General features: G+C 45.4%; 1 protein-coding gene across 14 annotated transcripts in view; it reads left to right on the plus strand.

Moving 5' to 3' along the window:
- Positions 1–15,684, plus strand: part of PDZD2 (PDZ domain containing 2) — a 404,529-nt gene that overhangs the window by 216,431 nt on the left and 172,414 nt on the right. The gene's annotated exons all lie outside the window — the stretch shown is intronic.

Raw genomic sequence — 15,684 nt, forward strand, 5'->3', positions numbered from 1 at the left:
CTGTTTTGGTTAGGAAGCCTTGCACTTGTCCCTCCAGTGCCTCTTATCCTGGATTTCTTCATCTCTTGCACGAGGGAATTGGACTGAACCCGTGGTTTCAAGCTGTGTTCTTGGAAGCATCCCTCAGAACCTCAGAATCAGGATGGAGGAGCTGGTGGGACCTTAGGAGTCCAGAGCAGTTCTCCTGTTGCCTGTCTGCTTTCAGGGATTCCCCTGGACTGGAGAAAGGATTCTATTGCAGTGTAAACAGTTTAGAAGCCATTGTTTCTCTTAAAAACACGATTTTCATGTGCATTTTTAGTTAAGCTTTTTATTTTGTGTTGGAGTATAGCTGATTAACAATGTTGTGATAGTTCCAGGTAGACAACAAAGGAACTCAGCCATTCATATATATGTATCCATTCTCCCCCAAACTCCCTCTCATCCAGGTGGAAGCCATTGTTTTGTTTATGGAAAACTACCTTGTTTGTGGGAAAATGCCATAAGCAAAGTTTTTAAAAGACTGAGATGTACAAAACAGAACAGTCAATGGATTAATAGAATATGTAAGAATCTATAAATTCATGAAGAAAAAGAAGCAAATGACCCAAAAGAAAAATGGGCAGAGTTTATGAAATGGTGATGCTAAAGCTGAAACTCCAGTACTTTGTCCACCTCATGCGAAGAGTTGACTCACTGGAAAAGACTCTGATGCTGGGAGGGATTGGGGGCAGGAGGAGAAGGGGACGACAGAGGATGAGATGGCTGGATGGCATCACTGACTCAATGGACGTGAGTTTGAGTGAACTCCGGGAGTTGGTGATGGACAGGGAGGCCTGGCGTGCTGTGATTCATGGGGTTGCAAAGAGTCGGACACGACTGAACAACTGAACTGAACTGAACTCACAAAAAAGAAAATGCAAACGGCCAATAACCATAAGACAAAATGTTTGATCTCTCAGAGAAATGCAAATTAAAGCAGTGGGATTCCCCCCCTCCCCCAATACTGCCCACCATCAAGTCTGGACAAAACCAGGGTTAAGGTTAAGTTTAGTAAGTCTTGCTCAGTCATGTCCGACTCTGCAACCCTGGGGACTGTGTCCATGGGATTTTCCAGGCAAGAGTACTGGAGTGGGTTGCCATTTCCTTCTCAGGCAAAACTGAAAAGGATGATAGACTCAAATGAGGGTGGAGTTAGGGAAAGGAGTATCCACATCTTGTGAGTGAAAGCAGAGACCGGGAGACCTGTGGCGGGATCTTGTCAGCGTCCATTAAAAGTCGCACAAGTCCTTTGACCCAGTGACATTATTTCTAGAATTGTGTTCCAGTGAAACACTTGCATCTGATTGTATATCCACTCCAGAACTGCTGGGGAAATGAAACACCAGTGAAAGAATGAATAAAATACGGTAAGTCCACTTTGTAGAATACTGTGTGGCAATTTCAGAGAATGAAGTAGGTCTGTTCCTGTGGATGGAATGATCTCTAATTGCTCAGTAGAGAGAAAAGGACAGTATAAAGTGATATTTTCCCCTCTATATGAATATAGCAGTATGTGAATGCAGCATCTAGAAGGTCAAGATGAAAAACGGAAAACAATGTTTATTTTGCAGGGGGAGAGTGGAATTAAGGAGGCGATTAAGGCTTATCTCTACAGTCAGAGTAACATACAGAAGGAATACATACTTCAAGCAGCTAACAACAGGAGTGTTTAGGGCGTGTCATTGTGCTCAGGGGACTCTTAAGAGGGCAGCAGGGGCTCGGAGTTGGGCTTGGTTTGATCTGCCATCGCAGATGGAGCTGTGGATGTGCCTCTCGAGGGCCTCTTCCTTCCCCGCCACTCCTTCTTCCTCTCCTTGCCCCAACTCCCTTCCTCTCTCCTCCTGCCTTGAGAATCTGCCAGCTGGAGGAATTCCTCCCTCTGCCCTTCCACCCTTCTGAGAACTGTGGGTTGGCCGGGGACCAGCACACTCCCTGCAGGAAGCCGCTTCTGTGAACAACGCTGTGAAGCGTCGGCTCTGGGCCGTGTCCCGGGACCTCTGCCACCTCCCTGGCCCTTCGAGCCTATGGTGTAATTCAGTTCTTGTGTTAGGACCGAGGGGCACCCACTCACCAAGCCCAGAGGTACTAATGCATCAAGTAGAGTCTGTCAAGGCCTTGTGCGTGCCTGCTGGTATAAGACAGACTTCAGACCAGGCTGTCGCCCTGTAAGTGCTTTGATGGGCACATCTCTTCTGTGTCTAGTCCTTTGATTTGTGCTGGGCTCATTCTTAGGACTTCCCTGGTGGCTCAGACAGTAAAAAATCTGCCTGCAATGCAAAAGACTCTGATTCAGTCCCTGGCTTGAGAAGATCCCCTGGAGAAGGGAATGGCTCCCCACTCCAGTATTCTTGCCTGGAGAATGCCATGGACAGAGGAGCCTGGTGGGCTACAGTCCATGGGGTTGCAGAGTCGGACACGACTGAGTGACTAACATACGTGGGCGCGCACACGTGGGACCCATTCTTACTTTGAATTTCTGTGTGCAGACCACTCTGATACATTCTGGAAATCCTGTATGTTCATTGAAGGGTGAATTTTTTTTGCAGTTTTTTGTTTGTTTTTATTATTTGGCTGTGCCAAGCCTTAGTGGCAGTATGCGAACTCTTGGTTGCCGTATGCAGGATCTAGTTCGTTCACCAGGAATTGAACCTGGAACCGCCAGGGCAAGTCCGGAAGGGCGGATGTGTTGAGGATGGACTTGCTAGATTCTAAGCAGTCCGAGGCAGATCACGTGCACAGTGATGTATGCGGTGGGCACAAGGCAATGACAATAGGAATTGTATTAGGAGAATGAATGACTCTCAGAAATGCTTGGGACAGATTTGAATCTGAAAACATTTCTCCCCAGCAGAGGGACCTGGGGTGTTGGTACAAGGACCACGTTGGGAATCTTCCAACATTTATTGCTAATCTGCACACTTGATTTTGCTTCATGTTGCTTTTTGAGATGGAGGATTGGTCTTGAGGTTGTAGGAAGGCCACTGATACGGCAGCTTTTCCAATTGGAGCCACATTCATAGCAGAAAAGAACCATTCCTGAGTTCTGCAGAGTTGGCTTCCCTTGTCTCACTGTGCCTATTATCAGTTGTCCATTGTTCTCGTGGGGCTGAATTTCCATAGGAATCTGACAGTGTTGAGTATAGTTATACAGAGAGCTACCAGTTAGGAGGACACAGTCAAGACTGCCACATGTGATCGGTTTCAGGGCTTTCTCTTCTTTGAGTTTCAGCCATCAGTTTTATATTTTTTAAGGGCTTTATCTAAAGGAAAAATATAATACACTGGCCTCCTCAGGCCATAGCTTTGAAGGGCCACTTAGCTGGAAAGCAGAGGGAGTTGGGTGAACCTCACACACACACACTGGGGTTTGGGGGCACCTCCCAGGGTAACAAACCTGTTTTCCAAGCCTGGGTTCAGGGGTGAAGCTGCTCCGGTGCATTTAGAGCAGTGGGACTTGGATGAACAGATGATGCCCATGCAAACTTTTCTCAACAAGAGGGTTGGGTTTTCAAGGTTGCAGTCTCCTTGTGGGTTAAACTTAATTTGCTAGTTTACACTCTATCAGTTCAGTTCAGTCGCTCAGTCATGTCTGACTCTTTGCGACCCCATGAATCGCAGCACGCCAGGCCTCCCTGTCCATCACCAACTCCCGGAGTTCACTCAGACTCATGTCCATCAAGTCAGTGATGCCATCCAGCCATCTCATCCTCTGTTGTCGCCTTCTCCTCCTGCCCCCAATCCCTCCCAGCATCAGAGTCTTTTCCAATGAGTCAACTCTTCGCATGAGGTGGCCAAAGTACTGGAGTTTCAGCTTTAGCATCATTCCCTCCAAAGAAATCCCAGAGCTGATCTCCTTCAGAATGGACTGGTTGGATCTCCTTGCAGTCCAAGGTACACTCGACAAAACATGTTAAATTATTTTAGGGGCAAAAGGTCAGTATTTTTTCTAAGCACTACCATGGTAGCTTGCACACAGGGTTTTCAATAATCAACTGTTGATGATATAACTTTTCTTAACACTAAATCATTCACTGAGTGAAATCAATTAGCTTGGCTGATTTTAATTGCCATCAACTTGAAAATCTTAATGGTAAATACTGTGAAGGATAGGAAGATGAACAAAGACACACACACACGCTGGCACACGGGCCTAGGAGCTTACCATTTGGGAGAGGGTCCCCTTTGATGATGGCTGAACAGATGTTGGGCAGAGCGGAAATGTCCAGAGTCGAGGTGCCCTCACGCACCGAGACAGGGAAAGCGCTCAGCCAACCTCTGTCTCTCAGTCTGCCCTTCCTCAGTCTGCTGCACCCTCCTCGTGTCTCCCAGTCACACACATTTTGTGAATTGTTCTATTGTTTGTCTTTGAAGAGATTGATTTATACATTTGTAAGGAAAATCCCAGAGCTTTTTCCTCTTAATGCTATAAAGTTGCCATTTAATGAGGCATTTGGAAGGCCACCCAGCCACTTGAAATCCAAAGTGTCATGTTGAAGGATTGTTACCAACAAGTGTTTACATTGGAGCCACGGTTTTACTTTCTCTTGGCAATTGATTAATTTACTGCAAGAGCCAATAAATCCTTGGCTGATGAGGAACAGATTGGAGGGGAGGAGCTTCTGTTTGGGGCCGTTTTCCTTTGGAATGCTTTTAACACTTGGCCCCAGGGAGTATTGTGTCCTTTTGTTTTGTTAAGCAGTTCGAGTTGGCCATCTTCTGGTGCCAGTAGAAGGGCCTGTCCAGCAGGTGGGAATGAAGGGGCTGGGTCCCTGAATTTGCACAGAGCTAATGGTCCTGTCAAGAGGATGTTTGAAAAAACGTGTTTTCTGAAAAAGTAGGACTGTGTAAATAATAGATGAGGTCTGAAGGGTGATCTGACTGGAACCGGCAGGGAAGCTGTGGGAGAAAAGCCCCTCCTTTTGCCAGCGCCTGTTTTATGTGTTGGGAAGAAAAACTCCACGGCTTTCTTTGAAGAACTTGGAAAAGAGCCCAGTTGTGGCCCTACTGTGTCGGAATAAAGGACTTCTCTCTTTGTAGTCATTCAAATACACGTGGACCCATGTCTTTCTGAGCATTCGACAGGGCTGGAGTGATCTTAACGTTTTTATGGTGAGAATTCCAAGAGGCTTGAGAGCAGGGCTGTCCCATGGAACCTTCCAGGCGATGGCAGTGTACTCCATCTGAGGTGGCCCGTAGGGTAGCCACCAGCCACGTGTGGCTCTTGAGCCCTTGGAATGTGGGTAGTGTAACCCATGAATCAAATTTTACATTTTAACTAGTTCAAGTTTATGTATTTGTTTTTTAATTATTTTGGCTCGGCTGGGTCGTCTTTGTGGCTCGTGGGCTTCCTTTGTTTCAGCTTGTGGGCTTAGCTGCCTCGCAGCATGTGGGATCTTAGTTCTCTGACCAGGGATGGAACCCACATCCCCCTGCAATGTGAGGCTGATTCTTAAGCACTGGCTCACCAGGGAAGTCCCTAACTGAAGTTTACATATGTATCACGCTAAACAGGGCAGTTCTGAGGGGGCTTTCCTGCTTTTCTTCCGAAGAACTCTTAAGGTGATCGCCTTTGACTTTCACAGCCTGCTTGCTCTGGGCGGACGTTTGGTAGTCTACTCCCATAGGAAAGAAATGAAGAAATCGAGACTCAGACGAGCCAAATGAGGGGACTCAGATCTTGGACTAATAAAAACAACTAAACTGGGACTAGAGCCAGGGCCCTTGTGCCTGGACTCCCACCTCTGACAGCGCCTGGGAGCCCAGCGTTAGATGTTAATTAGAAGCACTTCTTAGCAGGGGACCCCAACCACAAAAGGAAGGCTTGCTAAACATCTGGAATCTTGGCTGTGGGATGTGTACTTAATCTTCTCTTTTAAAATCAAACTGGCTTAATGAGCAGGGAGAGTTGGGAAACTCCTCTGGGCCCTTAAACCCAAGGAGGGGTTTCTCTGGAACCAGAGGAAATGGGCCAGACAGGTCGGGTAGCTCCCCTCTCTTCTGGCCTCCTCTGCATGGACCTGTCCATAGTGATTACAAGTGGGGAGGGACCCATGGAGACTTGTGGTTCTAGTTTCCTATTCCTAATGCGCTGTAAAGAGGCCAGACCCCAGGACAAACGGCACACACTTGGATAATCCTGATTTTATCAGGGCTTCTGGCAGCCCGATTAACTAACACACGCCATGCTGCTGTGTAAACCAGGACCCTCAACTCGGAGTCCGTTAATTGGCTCCAGCCCCATCTTCGCCTTCCCTGGTTCTTGCTATTTCACCTCATCCTTGAGGACTGAAAGAAAAGCCCAGGGATTCTCCTGTTTCTAAGAAGGCACCTGTCGACAGGGGTCGTCTTCGCAGGCGGGAGGCTGGGCCAAAGCGCAGTGATATCTGGGTTGGCACAGTGAACACTTGCCAGTACCACTGACTCTCAGTAATCGTGGTGTGGATTCAATGACAGTGTGACTTTCCCCACCACCACCAGCCCATTTGAGCCATAACCAGCCTCACCCCGGCTCACACTGTGCCAATACCCTTTAAGTATTGTCAAGGGTCTGTCTAGATATTTAGAAAGGAAATCGGCTGTGACAAAGCCGCACATCATGCTTTCATATCCTTAATAAAATGAATTTCTGGATTACCTGCTTGTCAGAGTTGGTCTACTCATTTCCTCCCCCTCGACCCACCCACCCACCCACCTGCCTGCCTAGCTACTTGTAATAACTGCATAGATGGTGGGGAGATGACTCTGAAAACAGACACACACACTGCATGAAACCAACAGCTAGCCTTCATCTACTGTTTACTGACAGGGTCGTCATAGGATTCATCATACACACCAGTGCACGTCTGTGATGGGGCACTGATAATCATGCTGGAATCGTGTAAAGCAGGGTGTGTAAACAAGGAGAACAGTGCAGATGGAGCGTCCGCTGTGTTCCAGGCATGGGCTTGAGTTGGGGTGCTCACAGTAACGAAGACCTAGTTACTCCTTGCAAAGAACTCACAGTATGGTGGGGAGACATGTATAAGCAAATGTAATTCTACGCCATGAGTACCAAAATGGGTACGAACAAGGTGTGGGAGTGGGAGGAGGCAATGGAGAGGCTAGGGAATTTTCTAGAATGGAGCAGAGGCAAATGAACCTTAGGACTATTGAACCTGCACCTGTTGAGCAGGAGGACCCTTGTGATTTGTCCTTTTTGGGGTTATTTGTGTAGGCTTTGGCTGAGTCACACATGGGTAAAAGCAGTAGATTCCAAGAGGCATCTCTGAGATCATCTTATACCCAAATTACCATCTGGTCCAACACTGTGCTTTGTGTGTGTGTTTTTTTTTTTTTTTTTTAAACCTCTTAAGTGAAATATGTGGGTAATGAATTTTTGTAATTTCTTTTTGGCCGTGCTGAGTCTTCGTTGCTGTGCACAGGCTTTCTCTAGTTGCAGTACGTGGGTTGCTCATTGTGGTGGCTTCTCTTGTAGAGCACAGGCTCTAGGCACGTGGGCTTCGATAGTTGTGGCTCTCAGGCTCTAGAGTGCAGGCTCAGTAGCTGTGGTGCACAGGCTTCGTTGCTTCTCAGCATATGGAATCTTCCCAGACCAGGGATCAAACCTGTGTCCCCTGCACTGGCAAGTGAATTCCCAACCACTAGACCACGAGGGAAGTCCTGGGTAATGATTTTTAATGGATGCAGGTGATTTTCCAGGGCAGTAAATGTAAAGTGATCAGTTACGTCTGAAGGTATAAGTCAGGCTGTGCAGGTTCTCATCCTATTAGCCCTATACTGGGGACTGCTAAGTTCTCAGTAGGGATATGGGTGTGTCTGTGTGCCGCAGAGCTACTAAAATTTCCAGACTTGTCAGAAAACGCTGACTTAGGTGTTTGTTAGCACGAAGTTATATAGACCCCAAAAGTTCTAGGTCTAGTTTGAGATCAGCATGGAGCATTATAAGGGTGCTGCATGTGGGTGAAATTTGCAGGAAAGTTTTGACCAAAAGAAATTGAGTCTTGTGCCTTTCAGTCCCCTGAGGTCAGGACTTGGCAGGCTGCAGCCACATCCGGCCTGCTCTTGAGTGGGTGGAAAGCCAGGCATCATGGGGTGTGTGACAAGGTGCGTGACCTCAACAGTGATGTCAGTCAAACCTGCTGCCATAGGCTAAGTGGCATGGATGAGGTTAAGTTGTTCCTGACTTAATGTTTTTTCCTTCTCGGCTTTTACATATTGCATTAATAAGACCATAATAATTTAAAAAATAATTGTTAAAAAGGAAGGTTCTCCTTAATTGTACCACTCAATACATGTTGACTCTCTTGCTTTTCTCAGCTTTTCCAGACCCCTGTCTACATGCATCCTTATAATAGCATAGTTATAATTGTAGTGTATCCTGATTTCATTTTATTCTGGTTTTATCCTAGCATGAAATTAAGTTTGGGGTGAGCTGGTATGACCTGAAGGATTGAGAAGCAATGTTCTGAGTATGGCTCTATCCTCGGTTCAATGAATCCTTGATGACAGATGAAAATATTGCAGAAGGCAAACCAAAGGGTAACTCAAAAGCTGGAGAGGCCTTCAGGAGCTTCTTACGCCATCACCTCCTCGTTCTTGGTCCACTTCACTGGTAGCACAGATGCTTGTACCTCGCATTCTCCTCTCATCTGTTGCCAGGTCACTTTTGGCTCAGCAACGTATCTGTCTTCTGCCGGGATGTTGGGATTTGTCGGAGAGAGAATCTTCTCAACTTGAGCCAGCGGAATGACTTTAAACGCTGCTGGAAATTGACATGAACGTGTGATAAATCCCCTTCCTCTTTTTTTTCAATCAACCACAAAACAAACACAGCTCCCTTGAGAAGGCAGCGCTGCCTTTCCTCACCTCACTTCCTGGCTGCTGCAGCCCCTCCCAAGGGACCTGTGTTCCTGCCTGAGCAGCAGGGTCTGGCCTTAGGCCTCTTTCCCATTCTGAGCTTTTCCTTTCTTCATCACTATGGATAACAAGACTGTGGCCTCCCGCCCCTGTCAGGCAACTAGCTTTATTATCCACCAACCCTGTGCCAGGGCCTTTTACAGACATGCTCCCGTGTAATCCATCCTGCAGTGCTGTGACATAGCTATTTGCTCCGTTTTACTAACGGGGAGACTCTAAGTTGGAATTTAAGAAATGTGCCCGGGGACACAGACCAGTAAATAACAGCATCCAGAACTGCCAGGCTTCAAATCCTGCTATTTTTCCATGGGACAAGGTTTGCCTCTGGCTCCCTCTTGGATACCTCTGTGCGGTGCCTGGATGGTAAAAAGCACCTGCTCTGCTGGGTACAGTGTGTATGTGCGCGCTGTGGCATCCGTGGGCCAAGGCAGGGGTTTGTTGTCCGCAGCAGCCAGTTTCCTGGTGGTAACCATGAGCAGGTAGCCCATCCTAGGCGACTTAACTGCCTCATCAGATTCCTATTTGATGTTCTCTTGTGGTTCTTTCTTACACCCAGCTGCCCACAGTCCCAGCTTGGTGCTTGCCTAGACTTGCCCACTCCGGCAATAGACTTTGTCCAACTCCTGTCTCTAATCATGTAAGACCCATCGACTCAGAAAAAGTTTGTTGAACACCTGCTACATGTCAAGACCTTTTCTGAGGGCCGGATATAATGGATTCAAGCCATGATTTTCAAACAGGTTTTTGAATCTTTAGAGATGCGTGAGAATTTTCTAAATTGTTCATTACAATAACCTTTTAAAAAGTATTTTGCCAATGACTAAGAAAAAAGCTCTTTTGTGACAATGTTTACAACCGGAAAGATTTAGCAATTAAGATTTTATGTTCATAAGTTAGTAATACTCAAAAGAATGTCATATGGATGTACGGTGGGATGTCCGGTAAGATTTTTTTCCTTAGGCCGAATTTCTTTAAAATCAACCTATACATTACCATATGTGAAGACAGCAGAATTAAGTATTTTCTCTGCTGCAGAAAGATATGTATATTTTTAAATGTGCTGTGTGTGCTGTGCTAAGTCTCTTCAGTCATGTCTGACTCTGGGCGACCCTACGGACTGTAGTCTGCCAGGCTTCTTTGTCCATGGAATTCTTCAGGCAAGAATACTGGAATGGGTTGCCATTCCCTTCTCCAGGGGATCTTCCCGACCCAGGGATTGAACCCGCATCTCTTAAGTCTCCTGCATTGGTGGGTTCTTTACCACTAATGCCACCTGGGAAGCTCCCCACCCTTATTATTATTATTTTTTTTTTCAAATAACACCTAAGCCAGTGGAATAGCTCCCACCTGAAATTTTTAAATTAATTTATTTTAATTGGAGGATTATTGCTTTACAATATTGTGATGATTTTTGGCATACATGAAGGCCTCAGAAGATACTTCTGGGAAAGTGAGTCTCAGGGTCTCTTATCACAACTTGAAAACCAGGTTCCTGCCTTTAAAGAATCTGTGGGCGGCTCCATGGTATGTGCCCAGCCTCTCAGTATGGTCACTTTTACTTCTCAGCCCTCAGAGTGTGGTTCGCACCACTGTTAGCTCCTCTGCGCTGTCTGATGTTCAGATGTCAGCAAGACTGGTGTGTGTTCAGAAGAAGCACCGACTGAAGTTGCTGGGAGATCCCAATTACCACTGACCTCAGGACTCCTCGTCTCCCCCCAGCATTATGGAACAGCCTTTTGTTGGTGTGAAGGTGGTTTCTTTTTTGTGGGGTTAGGGCAGATGAGGAAGTAATATGCATGAAGCCCCCAGCTACGGACGAATCACAGTCTAGTTAAGTATCAAGAGAAGCATATAAAACATTCTAATGCCGTCATCTTTCATTTTGCATGATGATAATTTCACGTGTCTATCTTTTGTCTTAACTCTCAGAGGGTGGAGACTTTTGTTCCCTCCCTGGAGTTGACTGTGTTACAGGCATTTTATTTAGTGAAGAACTAAAATAAATTGTACCCTCCCCATCCCCACCAAGTATAGTCTGATAGAACTTGAAATTGGTTAACTTCAGATCTTGTTGTTTTTCCTTTGGCTGCTTGCATAGACTACCTGTTTCTATCAGTTCAGTAGGTAAGTGCACATAGTACATGATCCAAGATAAAAGTGTGGAGATACAGGTATAAAGTAAGGGTTAGGACTGCAATCCTTGGCAGTGAAGCCGTAGGATGAGAGGAGCAGAAAAGGCTCCTCCAGCCAGTTTCCAAGAACAAAGTTCAACTGATGGAGCCAATAAAATGCTGACACCTCCAGGTCACTCCTGTCAAAGCTGTTTGGTGAAGGGGGAGGCTTCACTGCTTTGATGCAGAAAGTCCTCCAGAGGGCTGCCCTACCCCGGGGTCCCTTCAAGCTGAGTCCCCATCTTCCACGCTACGTGGACACCGAGACTTGCTGAGCCAGTTCTCTCCCAGCCAAGCCCTTCCTAGCTCCATGTTGAAGTTCCCTTCCAGTGTGTGGGAACTCTCTAACCAGCTTATGTGGGATGGCTTTTTCGGGTCAGTCCTGGAGATAGTCAGGCTTCCCAGGTGGTGCTAGTGGTCAAAAACCCACCTGCGAATGCAGGAGATGTAAGAGACGCGGGTTTGATCCGTGGGTTGGGAAGATCCCCCGGAGGAGGGCATGGCAACCCATGTCCATAGGGTCACAAAGGGTCGGACATGAGTGGAGTAACTTAGCATGTATGCACATGTGTACTAGGGATAGATGGAGCCTCTTTTCTACAGACTTCTAGAATTGTCCTGGTAAGCCAGTTTCTAGTGACCACAGCACCTCCCATCTTCTGTGATTAACACTGGCTTCAAGGTCCTGAGTCTCATCATGTTCTATCACATCCTGGCTGCGTAGCCTTGGGTGAGTTATTTAGCTCCACCAAGTGGGTTAATATATAAACTGAGAAGAATAACTAAGCCTCCCACTCAGATTTGTTGCTGGGTTTAAATGAAAGGATACAGGTAAAGCCATTGGCATGAAGCACACAGTAAGTGAGGTCATGAACCGTGGTTTGCCAGTAGTTCCAGAATGGCAGAGAGAGAGTGAGTGGGAGGGATGGCTGTGTGTCCTCCCATCTTGCCCCCTGGTGGCCCCGTTCAGCTGAGATTCCGGGGTGGGGTGGGGCGGGAACAAGGATAGACTCCACTCGGGTACCAGCCTTCTGAGATCCTTGTCGACACCGAGCAGTCAGGAAATACTCCTGCTCACATGCGATGCTGACTGATTTATGAATTTGCTTCATATAGAAAGCCATCTACAGGTAAACAGAACTGTAAAGAGCTCATCGGTTGTTGCTGATGGAAGTCGAGTTTCCTCCCTTACCTGGAGGTGACTGGCAAAGGGCTTGGGGCCTGGAAGGAGGGTCAGTTCCAGGCTGGCTGAGGTTGGGTCTGTTCTCAGGGAAGGGGAGATGAGGTAGTGGTTATGAACGCTGCAGGCCCAGCCAGCCTTTAACACTCTCCACTTTGTTCCCATTGTGGGGCATCTGTCTGCCTTGGCCTGAGGAAGCAAGAGGAAGAAACAGGGAGGCTGGAGACCATAATTCTAATAGGTGTTTCACGTTCAAAATGCTATTCAGTTATTTCTTAGGTAGAGGAACATGTGAGCTTTCAGGAGCCCTGAAGCCATCTCTCTTCAGTATGACATTGAGCAACAGCTAGTTTTACAGCCCTGAAGTTTTCTTCTTTATCTACACAATAAACATACTTACATGGACCCCCTACCTCTGAGAATAAACTGGATGTTCTTGTTTTTGCTGGGCCCCGGGAGTTGGTGATGGACAGGGAGGCCTGGTGTGCTGCGATTCATGGGGTCGCAAAGAGTCGGACACGACTGAGCGACTGATCTGATCTGATGAAGGTTTGTGTGGGGATGTGGGGTTGAGGAGGAGGAAAAAAACCAACAAGCATGCTTAGAAAAATTACTAATTAATTTTCTACTGATACATGTCTTCATAAATCTTCCTGGACAAATGCCCACCATTCTTGTTTTTAAAATAGTTTGATAATGTTCTCTTTTTTTTTTTTTTTGCCCAAGCACAAGCCAGTTTAGAAGAGGGGTTGGGGAGTTGGAGGCAAGAGCTGACCTTGCTAAGAACTTTCTATTGCCAAGTAATTAAATGTTGTGGATTTAGGTTGACTGCTGTAAGAACAGGTGACTTTCAGACAGAGAAAGACAGATATAACATCACTTACATGGGGAATCTAAAAAAATGATTCAAGTGCACTTATTTACAAAACAGAAATAGACTCTCCGAGAGAGTAAACAAACTTATGGTTACCAAAGGGGATAATGGAGTGGGGAGGAGGAGAGAGAAATTAGGAGTGTGGCATTAACAGATACACACTACTGTATATAAAATAGGACCTATTGTATACCTGCTGCTGCTATACAGTCGTGGCCGACTCTGTGCGACCCCGTAGACGGCAGCCCACCAGGCTCCCCGTCCCTGGGATTCTCCAGGCAAGAACACTGGAGTGGGTTGCCATTGCCTTCTCCAGTGCATGAAAGTGAAAGTGAAGTCGCTCAATTGTGTCCGACTCTGAGCGACCGCATGGACTGACGCCTACCAGGCACAGGGAACTATGCCCAGTATCTTATAACAACCTATAGTGAAAAAAGGATCCGAAAAAGAATACATATGTATATGTATGTGTAACAATCACTGAAACTAATACAACATTGTATCAATAAATTAACTCTTACAAATTTTTAAAAACATAGTGAAGAAAAGGAATGGGTAACTTGGTTGACTAGATTAGTTTTGCTGCTGCTGCTAAGTCACTTCAGTCGTGTCCGACTCTGTGCGACCCCATAGTCGGAAGCCCACCAGGCTCCCCTGTCCCTGGGATTCTCCAGGCAAGAACACTGGAGTGGGTTGCCATTTCCTTCTCCAATGCATGAAAGTGAAAAGTGAAAGGGACGTCGCTCAGTCGTGTCCGACCCTCAGCAACCCCATGGACTGCAGCCTACCAGGCTCCTCTGTCCATGGGATTTTCCAGGCAAGAGTACTGGAGTGGGTGCCTTAGGTGTTTAACATTTGAGAAGTTAACACTTCTCTCAGTCTATCTAAAGTGCCTTAGTGAGGGACAGAGTGTTAGGGAATCTGCATGCCCACATCTGTCCTCCCAGGGGGTTTTGTTTTATAAATACACATACTATTCACCCATTTAAAGTGTACAATTAAATGGTCTTCAGTGTACTCAAGAGTTGTGTGAGCATCACCACTATCTAACTTAAGAACATTCTTGTCCCCCAGAGAAACCCTGTACCCATTAGCAGTCACTCCCCATTTGCCCTGGCCACTGGCAACCACTAATTTCCTTTTTATTCTTATAAATTTTCTATTCTGGCTATTTCATGTAAATGGAATCATACAATATGTGACCTTTTAGGACTGGCTTCTCTCAGTATAATGTTTTCAAGATTTGTCTGTGCTGATGCATTCATCAGCGCATCGTCTCTTTTTATAACTAAATAATACTCCAGCTTGTGGATATATACCACCTTTTATCTATTTATCTGTTGATGGGTATTTGGGTGGTTTCCATTCTGGGGCTATTGAATAATGCTGCTGTGAACATTCATAAATCATTGTGTGGACATATGTTTTCATTTCTCTTGGGTATATACTTAGTAGAATTGCTGGGTCATATGGTCATATAATTCCATGTTTAACATTTCGAATGACTACTAAACATTTCCAAAGTGCCTATACTATTTTATTTCCCCACCAGCAATACAGAGGGTTCCAATTTCTTCACATCCTCACCGACATTTGTTATTTTATTTTATTTTTTTTTAACTACAGCCATCCTAGTGGGTGCGAGGTTGTATCTCATTATGGTTTTGGTTTGCTTTTCCCTCATGACTAATGATGAGCATCTTTTCATGTCCATTTGTATATTTTCTCAAATCCTTAGCCTATTTTTCATTTGGGTTATCTGTTTGTTATTGAGTTGTTAGGGGGGTTTATAATGTATTTCTAGCTCTTATATTTAGGTCTGTGATCCATCTTATGTTAATTTTTGTGTATGGTGTAAGGTGGGGGTCCAGCTTCATTCCCTTGAGTGTGAATTTCCAGTTACTCTAGTATCATTTGTTCAAAAGGATAGGAGGAAACATTTGCAAATCATGTATCTGATAGGGGGACTTGTATTCAGAAAAACACTTACAATTCAAAAATAAAAAGTATTATTATGTAAATTAGGGATGAAAAGAAAATAACTCGGAAAGGCAAAATCTTCCAAATTAGTGAAGAATATGTTTTTGAATATTTCAAAGCAATATATTTATTTCATTGTGTCTGTTTAATGAGTGTCTGTTTTAATGAGTGAAAATACAAGTAAAAAACAAGTTGGCAAAAATGCAACAAAATAATAACTGATAAGTCTTTATCGTAATATTTTTAAAAATTGGATATCGTTGAGGTTTACAGTATATGTTACAGGTTAACATCATAGTGATTCATAGTTTTAAAGGTTATACTCCATTTATAGTTGCTATAAGATACTGACTGTATTCCCTATGTTATACAGTGTATCCTTGTAGCTTATTTTATGCATAATAGTTTGTACCTCAATCCTCTACTCCATATTGCCCCTTCCCCCACCTCGTCCCACCTGTAACCACTAATTTGTTCTGTATATCTGTGAGTCGGTTTCTTTCTTTTGTTGTATTCAGTAATTTGTTGTATTTTACATTCCA

This window comes from Bos grunniens, chromosome 20 (genome assembly GCF_055505025.1).
Source record: "Bos grunniens cultivar Pamir isolate PY7600 chromosome 20, Bosgru_T2T1.0, whole genome shotgun sequence".
Taxonomy (NCBI): Eukaryota; Metazoa; Chordata; class Mammalia; order Artiodactyla; family Bovidae; genus Bos; species Bos grunniens.